The sequence below is a fragment of the Lolium rigidum genome, chromosome 5 (assembly GCF_022539505.1).
Source record: "Lolium rigidum isolate FL_2022 chromosome 5, APGP_CSIRO_Lrig_0.1, whole genome shotgun sequence".
In the NCBI taxonomy this organism is placed as follows: Eukaryota; Viridiplantae; Streptophyta; class Magnoliopsida; order Poales; family Poaceae; genus Lolium; species Lolium rigidum.
The window spans coordinates 164875675-164886194 of NC_061512.1; positions in this window are offsets into that span (position 1 = coordinate 164875675).

Below are 10520 nucleotides of genomic sequence, written 5' to 3' on the forward strand. Positions count from 1 at the left end.
GAGGGAGATCGGAGGCCATAGGTGGGTTGTGGCTTTCATGACTGCAGAGCGCCTCGCCCAAGTTGTTGCGTGGAGAAACCATCGTGCTTCCTGCCAATACCGGACAATAGAAAACACACGTTATGACTTATGAGATTGGATAGAAAGAAAGGATAAAGGAAGTTTCAGATCGGAGCTGTACAAATTCCATCTTGACTGCAGTGGGATGTCGTAGTACACTGTGCACAGTACACCTACGCAAAGCAATCATAAAATCAGCCCTTGGATACGCCGGGAGACATCCTTGCTCTTCTATAACTGCGAGGTGCTTCGCCAGGGATGGACGCGAGACACCCTGCTCGCGAACTGCCTAGCGGCGCCCTGAGGAAGAGGAGGGAGGCGGCTAGGTCTGGAGGAGGCGACATGCGTTCGTGGGCGCGTCGTTTAGGGCGTTGTGGTTAAAGGAAATATATAAAGGAGTCGTGCGTAGTGGGCTTGGCCCATAAATAATATTTGTTGTTTGATATGGAGTATCTATACTGGACAACGGATCTAGCCTGCAACATATGCATGTGTATCTACCATAAAATTTGGCAACCCATATTAATTTCGTTGCTAAGTATGTGTTGTTGTAGGAGGGGTTCTCTTGTAGTGCGGGAAGGACCAGAGGGGGGGCACTGGGCCCCCAGACCATAGGCCGGCGCGGCCCAGGCCCTGGCCGCGCCGCCATATGGTGTGGCCACCCCTTCGACCCTCCTGCGCCGCCTCTTCGCCTATATAAAGCCTCCGTCGCGAAACCCCTGATGCGAAAAACCACGATACGGAAAACCTTCCAGAGCCGCCGCCATCGCGAAGCCAAGATCTGGGGGACAGGAGTCTCTGTTCCGGCACCCTGCCGGAGCGGGGAAGTGCCCCCGGAAGGCTTCTCCATCTCCACCGCTGCCATCTCCACCGCCATCTTCATCACCGCTGCTGCTCCCATGAGGAGGGAGTAGTTCTCCATCGAGGCTCGGGGCTGTACCGGTAGCTATGTGGTTCATCTCTCTCCTATGTGCTTCAATACAATAATCTCATGAGCTGCCTTACATGATTGAGATTCATATGATGATGCTTGTAATCTAGATGTCATTATGCTAGTCAAGTGAGTTTTACTTATGTGATCTCCGGAGACTCCTTGTCCCACGTGTGTAAAGGTGACGGTGTGTGCACCGTGTGGGTCTCTTAGGCTATATTTCACAGAATACTTATTCACTGTTGAATGGCATAGTGAGGTGCTTATTTATATCTCTTTATGATTGCAATGTGTTTGTATCACAATTTATCTATGTGCTACTCTAGCAATGTTATTAAAGTAGTTTTATTCCTCCTGCACGTGTGCAAAGGTGACGAGTGTGTGCACCGTGTTAGTACTTGGTTTATGCTATGATCATGATCTCTTGTAGATTGCGAAGTTAACTATTGCTATGATAATATTGATGTGATCTATTCCTCCTACATATGCATGAAGGTGACAGTGTGCATGCTATGCTAGTACTTGGTTTAGTCTTTTGATCTATCTTACACTAAAGGTTACTAAAATATGAGCATTATTGTGGAGCTTGTTAACTCCGGCATTGAGGGTTCGTGTAATCCTACGCAATGTGTTCATCATCCAACAAGAGTGTAGAGTATGCATTTATCTATTCTGTTATGTGATCAATGTTGAGAGTGTCCACTAGTGAAAGTCTAATCCCTAGGCCTTGTTCCTAAATACTGCTATCGCTGCTTGTTTACTGTTTTATTGCGTTACTACTGCTGCGTTACTACTGCTTGTTTACTGTTCTGGGCAAAGCACTTTTCTGGTGCCGTTGCCACTACTTATTCATACCACATGTATTTCACTATCTCTTCGCCGAACTAGTGCACCTATTAGGTGTGTTGGGGACACAAGAGACTTCTTGCTTTGTGGTTGCAGGGTTGCATGAGAGGGATATCTTTGATCTCTTCCTCCCTGAGATCGATAAACCTTGGGTAATCCACTTAAGGGAAACTTGCTGCTGTTCTACAAACCTCTGCTCTTGGAGGCCCAACACTGTCTACAAGAATAGAAGCTCCCGTAGACATCAAGCGTCAAGGTCAATGGCGCCGTCTTCATGATTATCCTCCATGTAGCAACTATTACAACTACCTTGAAATACTACTCAACATGAAATTTAAAGACAACCATAAGGCTCCTGCCGGTTGCCACAATACAATAATGATCATCTCATTATGGCCAATCACATCACCAAACCCTGCAAAAACAAGTTAGATGCTCTCTAATTTGGTTTGCATATTTTACGTGGTTTAGGGTTTTCGATATAGATCTAATCTACCTACGAACATGAACCACAACGTTGATACTAATGTTGTCAATAGAAGAGTAAATTGAATCTTTACTATAGTAGGAGAGACAGACACCCGCAAAGCCTCTTATGCAATACAAGTTGCATGTCGAACGAGGAACAAGTCTCATGAACGCGGTCATGTAAAGTTAGTCCGAGCCGCTTCATCCCACTATGCCATAAAGATGCAAAGTACTCAACTAAATATAACAAGAGCATCAACGCCCACAAAAACATTGTGTTCTACTCGTGCAACCATCTATGCATAGACACGGCTCTGATACCACTGTAGGATAACGTTGCATAGAAAACAAAAAAATTTCCTACCGCGAACACGCAATCCAAACCAAGATGCAATCTAGAAGATGGTAGCAACGAGGGGGTATCGAGTCTCACCCTTGAAGAGATTCCAAAGCCTACAAGATGAGGCTCTTGTTGCTGCGGTAGACATTCACTTGCCGCTTGCAAAAGCGCGTAGAAGATATTGATCACGATCGGTTCCGGCGCCACGAACGGGCAGCACCTCCGTACTCGGTCACACGTTCGGTTGTTGATGAAGACGACGTCCACCTCCCGTTCCGGCGGGCAGCGGAAGTAGTAGCTCCTCTTGAATCCGACAGCACGACGGCGTGGTGTCGGTGGCGGTGGAGAACTCCGGCGGAGCTTCGCTAAAGCACGCGGGAGCTATGGAGGAGAGGGGGGCGGCTAGGGTTTGGGAGGGGGTGGCCGGTGATACGTCTCCGACGTATCGATAATTTCTTGTTCTATGCCATATTATTGATGATACCTACATGTTTTATGCACACTTTATGTCATATTCGTGCATTTTCTGGAACTAACCTATTAACAAGATGCCGAAGTGCCGGTTCTGTTTTCTGCTGTTTTTGGTTTCGAAATCCTAGTAACGAAATATTCTCGGAATTGGACGAAACGAAGACCCAGGGGCCTATTTCGCCACGAACCTTCCGGAAGACCGAAGAGCATACGAAGTGGGGCCACGAGGTGGCGACACCACATGGCGGCGCGGCCAAGGGGGGCCCGCGCCGCCCTATGGCGTGGGCCCCTCGTCGAGCCCCCGACTCCGCCCTTCCGCCTACTTAAAGCCTCCGTCGCGAAACCCCCGATGCGAAAAACCACGATACGGAAAACCTTACCGAGACGCCGCCGCCGATCCCATCTCGGGGGATTCTGGAGATCTCCTCCGGCACCCCGCCGAGAGGGGATTCATCTCCCGGAGGACTCTACACCGCCATGGTCGCCTCCGGAGTGATGAGTGAGTAGTTCACCCCTGGACTATGGGTCCATAGCAGTAGCTAGATGGTTGTCTTCTCCTCATTGTGCTTCATTGTCGGATCTTGTGAGCTGCCTAACATGATCAAGATCATCTATCTCGTAATACTCTATGTTGTGTTTGTCGGGATCCGATGGATAGAGAATACCATGTTATGTTAATTATCAAGTTATTACATATGTGTTGTTTATGATCTTGCATGCTCTCCGTTACTAGTAGAGGCTCGGCCAAGTTTTTGCTTTTAACTCCAAGAGGGAGTATTTATGCTCGATAGTGGGTTCATGCCCGCATTGACACTCGGGAACAGTGACAGAAAGTTCTAAGGTTGTGTTGTGCTGTTGCCACTAGGGATAAAACATTGGCGCTATGTCCGAGGATGTAGTTGTTGATTACATTACACACCATACTTAATGCAATTGTCTGTTGCTTTGCAACTTAATACTGGAAGGGGTTCGGATGATAACCTGAAGGTGGACTTTTTAGGCATAGATGCAGTTGGATGGCGGTCTATGTACTTTGTCGTAATGCCCAATTAAATCTCACTATACTTATAATGCCATGTATGTGCATTGTTATGCCCTCTCTATTTGTCAATTGCCCGACTGTAATTTGTTCACCCAACATGCTTTTATCTTATGGGAGAGACACCTCTAGTGAACTCGTGGACCCCGGTCCATTCTTTTAATACTGAAATACAAATCTCGCTGCAATACTTGTTCTTTATTGTTTTCTTGCAAACAATCATCTTCCACACAATTCGGTTAATCCTTTGTTACAGACAAGCCGGTGAGATTGACAACCTCACTTGTTTCGTTGGGGCAAAGTACTTTGGTTGTGTTGTGCGGGTTCCACGTTGGCGCCGGAATCTCCGGTGTTGCGCCGCACTACATCCCGCCGCCATCAACCTTCAACGTGCTTCTTGACTCCTACTGGTTCGATTAAACCTTGGTTTCTTACTGAGGGAAACTTGCCGCTGTGCGCATCACACCTTCCTCTTGGGGTTCCCAACGGACGTGTCAACTACACGCATCAAGCAAATTTCTGGCGCCGTTGCCGGGGAGGTCAAGACACGCTGCAAGGGGAGTCTCCACTTCTCAATCTCTTTACTTTGTTTTTGTCTTGCTTTATTTTATTTACTACTTTGTTTGCTGCATTATATCAAAACACAAAAAAATTAGTTGCTAGTTTTACTTTATTTACTCGTCTTGTTTGCTATATCAAAAACACAAAAAAATTAGTTTACTTGCATTTACTTTATCTAGTTTGCTTTATTTACTACTGCTAAAATGGCCAACCCTGAAAATACTAAGTTGTGTGACTTCACTAGCACAAATAATAATGATTTCTTATGCACACCTATTGCTCCACCTGCTACTACAGCAGAATTCTTTGAAATTAAACCTGCTTTACTTAATCTTGTCATGAGAGAGCAATTTTCTGGTGTTAGTTCTGATGATGCTGCTGCCCATCTCAATAATTTTGTTGAATTGTGTGAGATGCAAAAATATAAAGATGTAGATGGTGACATTATAAAATTAAAATTGTTTCCTTTCTCATTAAGAGGAAGAGCTAAAGATTGGTTGCTATCTCTCGCCTAAGAATAGTATTGATTCCTGGACTAAATGCAAGGATGCTTTTATTGGTAGATATTATCCCCCTGCTAAAATTATATCTTTGAGGAGTAGCATAATGAATTTTAAACAATTAGATAATGAACATGTTGCTCAAGCTTGGGAAAGAATGAAATCTCTGGTTAAAAATTGCCCAACCCATGGACTGACTACTTGGATGATCATCCAAACCTTCTATGCAGGACTAAATTTTTCTTCGCGGAATTTATTGGATTCAGCTGCTGGAGGTACCTTTATGTCCATCACTCTTGGTGAAGCAACAAAGCTCCTTGATAATATGATGGTTAATTACTCTGAATGGCACACGGAAAGAGCTCCACAAGGTAAGAAGGTAAATTCCGTTGAAGAATCCTCTTCCTTGAATGATAAGGTTGATGTTATTATGTCTATGCTTGCGAATGATAGGACTAATGTTGATCCTAATAATGTTCCATTAGCTTCATTGGTTGCCCAAGAAGAACATGTTGATGTAAACTTCATTAAAAATAATAATTTCAACAACAATGCTTATCGGAACAATTCTAGTAATAACTATAGGCCATATCCTTATAATAATGGTAACGGTTATGCTAATTCTTATGGGAATTCTTACAAAAATAATAGGAATACACCCCTGGACTTGAAGCCATGCTTAAAGAATTTATTAGTACACAAACTGCCTTTAACAAATCTGTTGAGGAAAAGCTCAATAAAATTGATATTCTTGCTTCTAGAGTTGATAGTCTTGCCTCTCGATGTTGATCTTTTGAAATCGAAAGTTATGCCTAATAGGGATATTGAAAATAAAATTGTTACTACAGCAAATGCCATCCAAGTTAGAATTAATGAGAATATAAGATTAATGGCTGAACTGCGTGCTAGGTGGGATAGAGAAGAAAATGAAAAACTAGCTAAAAAGGAAAATGTAGCTAAAGTTTGGACTATTACCACCACTAGCAATGCTAATGATTCACATGTTGCTGCACCTCCTACTATCGATGGTAAAATAATTGGTGTTGGCAATGTTTCCACTCCTAGTGCAGAGCGCGCAAAATTACCTGAAACTGCTAAAACTGCTGAAACTGCCTGTGATAAAACTGCTGAAATTTTTTCCAACCTTGGGGATGATAATCCCATTGCTTTAAATTGTAATGATTTAGATTTTGATTATTGCCACATCTCTGAAGTTATAAAGTTCTTGCAAAAACTTGCTAAGAGTCCTAATGCTAGTGCTATAAACTTGGCTTTCACAAAACATATTACAAATGCTCTCATAAAAGCTAGAGAAGAGAAACTAAAACTTGAAACTTCTATTCCTAGAAAGCTAGAAGATGGTTGGGAGCCCATCATTAAAATGAGAGTCAAAGATTTTGATTGTAATGCTTTATGTGATCTTGGTGCAAGTATTTCTGCTATGCCTAAGAAAGTCTATGATATGCTTGACTTGCCACCATTGAAGAATTGTTATTTGGATGTTAATCTCGCTGATAATGCTAAAAAGAAACCTTTGGGGAGAGTTGATAATGTTCATATTATGGTTAACAATAACCTTGTCCCCGTTGATTTTGTTGTCTTGGATATTGAATGCAATGCATCTTGCCCCATTATATTGGGAAGACCTTTTCTTCGAACCGTTGGTGCCACTATTGATATGAAGGAAGGTAATATTAAATATAAATTTCCTCTCAAGAAAGGTATGGAACACTTCCCTAGAAAGAGAATGAAGTTACCTTATGATTCTATTATTAGAACAAATTATGATGTTGATGCTTCGTCTCTCGATGTTACTTGAGTTACACTTTCTGCGCCTAGCTGAAAGGCGTTAAAGAAAAGCGCTTATGGGAGACAACCCATGTTTTTACTCCAGTATTTTTGTTTTATATTTGTGTCTTGGAAGTTGTTTACTACTGTAGCAACCTCTCCTTATCTTAGTTTTGAGTTTTGTTGTGCCAAGTAAAGTCTTTGATAGTAAAGTAAGTACTAGATTTGGATTACTGCAAGCAGTTGCGATTTCTTTGCTGTCACGAATCTGGGTCTATCTCCCTGTAGGTAGCTCAGAAAATTAAGCCAATTTACGTGCATGATACTCGGATATGTACGCAACTTTCATTAAATTTGAGCATTTTCATTTGAGCAAGTCTGGTGGCCTAATAAAATCCATCTTTACGGACTGTTCTGTTTTGACAGATTCTGCCTTTTATTTTGCATTGCCTCTTTTGCTATGTTGGATGAATTTCTTTGATCCATTAATGTCCAAGTAGCTTTATGCAATGTCCAGAAGCGTTAAGAATGATTGTGTTACCTCCGAACATGTGAATTTTTATTATGCACTAACCCTCTAATGAGTTGTTTCGAGTTTGGTGTGGAGGAAGTTTTCAAGGATCAAGAGAGGAGTATGATGCAATATGATCAAGGAGAGTGAAAGCTCTAAGCTTGGGGATGCCCCGGTGGTTCACCCATGCATATTTTAAGAATACTCAAGTGTCTAAGCTTGGGGATGCCCAAGGCATCCCCTTCTTCATCGACAACATTATCAGGTTCCTCCCCTGAAACTATATTTTTATTCCGTCACATCTTATGTACTTTGCTTGGAGCGTCGGTTTGTTTTTTGTTTTGTTTTGTTTGAATAAAATGGATCCTAGCATTCACTTTATGGGAGAGAGACACGCTCCGCTGTAGCATATGGACAAGTATGTCTTAGGCTCTACTCATAGTATTCATGGCGAAGTTTCTTCTTCGTTAAATTGTTATATGGTTGGAATTGGAAAATGCTACATGTAGTAACTCTAAAATGTCTTGGATAATTTGATACTTGGCAATTGTTGTGCTCATGTTTAAGCTCTTGCATCATATACTTTGCACCCATTAATGAAGAAATACTTAGAGCTTGCTAATTTGGTTTGCATATTTGGTTTCTCTAGAGTCTAGATAACATCTAGTATTGAGTTTTGAACAACAAGGAAGACGGTATGGAGTCTTATAATGTTTACCATATGTCTTTTATGTGAGTTTTGCTGTACCGTTCATCCTTGTGTTTGTTTCAAATAACCTTGCTAGCCTAAACCTTGTATCGAGAGGGAATACTTCTCATGCATCCAAAATACTTGAGCCAACCACTATGCCATTTGTGTCCACCATACCTACCTACTACATGGTATTTATCCGCCATTCCAAAGTAAATTGCTTGAGTGCTACCTTTAAAATTCCATCATTCACCTTTGCAATATATAGCTCATGGGACAAATAGCTTAAAAACTATTGTGGTATTGAATATGTACTTATGCACTTTATCTCTTATTAAGTTGCTTGTTGTGCGATAACCATGTTTCGGGGACGCTATCAACTATTCTTTGTTGAATATCATGTGAGTTGCTATGCATGTCCGTCTTGTCTCGAAGTAAGAGAGATCTACCACCTTTATGGTTGGAGCATGCATATTGTTAGAGAAGAACTTTGGGCCGCTAACTAAAGCCATGATTCATGGTGGAAGTTTCAGTCTTGGACACATATCCTCAATCTCATATGAGAATAATAATTGTTGCCACATGCTTATGCATTTAAGAGGAGTCCATTATCTGTTGTCCATGTTGTCCCGGTATGGATGTCTAAGTTGAGAATAATCAAAAGCGAGAAATCCAAAATGCGAGCTTTCTCCTTAGACCTTTGTACAGGCGGCATGGAGGTACCCCATTGTGACACTTGGTTAAAACATGTGCATTGCAAAGATCCGGTAGTCCAAGCTAATTAGGACAAGGTGCGGGCACTATTAGTATACTATGCATGAGGCTTGCAACTTGTAAGATATAACTTTCATAACTCATATGCTTTATTACTACCGTTGACAAAATTGTTTCATGTTTTCAAAATACAAGCTCTAGCACAAATATAGCAATCGATGCTTTCCTCTTTGAAGGACCATTCTCTTTACTTTTATGTTGAGTCAGCTCACCTATCTCTCTCCACCTCAAGAAGCAAACACTTGTGTGAACTGTGCATTGATTCTTACATACTTGCATATTGTACTTGTTATATTACTCTATGTTGACAATTATGCATGAGATATACATGTTACAAGTTGAAAGCAACCGCTGAAACTTAATCTTCCTTTGTGTTGCTTCAATACCTTTACTTTGATTTATTGCTTTATGAGTTAACTTTTATGCAAGACTTATTAATACTTGTCTTGAAGTACTATTCATGAAAAGTCTTTGCTTTATGATTCACCTGTTTACTCATGTCATTACCATTGTTTTGATCGCTGCATTCACTACATATGTTTACAAATAGTATGATCAAGGTTATGATGGCATATCACTTCGTAAATTATCTTTGTTATCGTTTTACCTCGCTCGGGACGAGCAGTAACTAAGCTTGGGGATGCTTGATACGTCTCCGACGTATCGATAATTTCTTATGTTCTATGCCATATTATTGATGATACCTACATGTTTTATGCACACTTTATGTCATATTCGTGCATTTTCTCGGAACTAACCTATTAACAAGATGCCGAAGTGCCGCTTCGTTTTCTCGCTGTTTTTGGTTTCGTAAATCCTAGTAACGAAATATTCTCGAAATTGGACGAAACGAAGACCCAGGGGCCTATTTCGCCACGAACCTTCCAGAAGACCGAAGAGCATACGAAGTGGGGCCACGAGGTGGCGACACCACATGGCGGCGCGGCCAAGGGGGGGCCCGCGCCACCCTATGGTGTGGGCCCCTCGTCGAGCCCCGACTCTGCCCTTCCGCCTACTTAAAGCCTCCGTCGCGAAACCCCGATGCGAAAAACCACGATACGGAAAACCTCATCGAGACGCCGCCGCCGATCCCATCTCGGGGATTCTGGAGATCTCCTCCGCACCCCGCCGAGAGGGGATTCATCTCCCGGAGGACTCTACACCGCCATGGTCGCCTCCGGAGTGATGAGTGAGTAGTTCACCCCTGGACTATGGGTCCATAGCAGTAGCTAGATGGTTGTCTTCTCCTCATTGTGCTTCATTGTCGGATCTTGTGAGCTGCCTAACATGATCAAGATCATCTATCCGTAATACTCTATGTTGTGTTTGTCGGGATCCGATGGATAGAGAATACCATGTTATGTTAATTATCAAGTTATTACATATGTGTTGTTTATGATCTTGCATGCTCTCCGTTACTAGTAGAGGCTCGGCCAAGTTTTTGCTTTTAACTCCAAGAGGGAGTATTTATGCTCGATAGTGGGTTCATGCCCGCATTGACACCGGGACGATGACGAAAAGTTCTAAGGTTGTGTTGTGC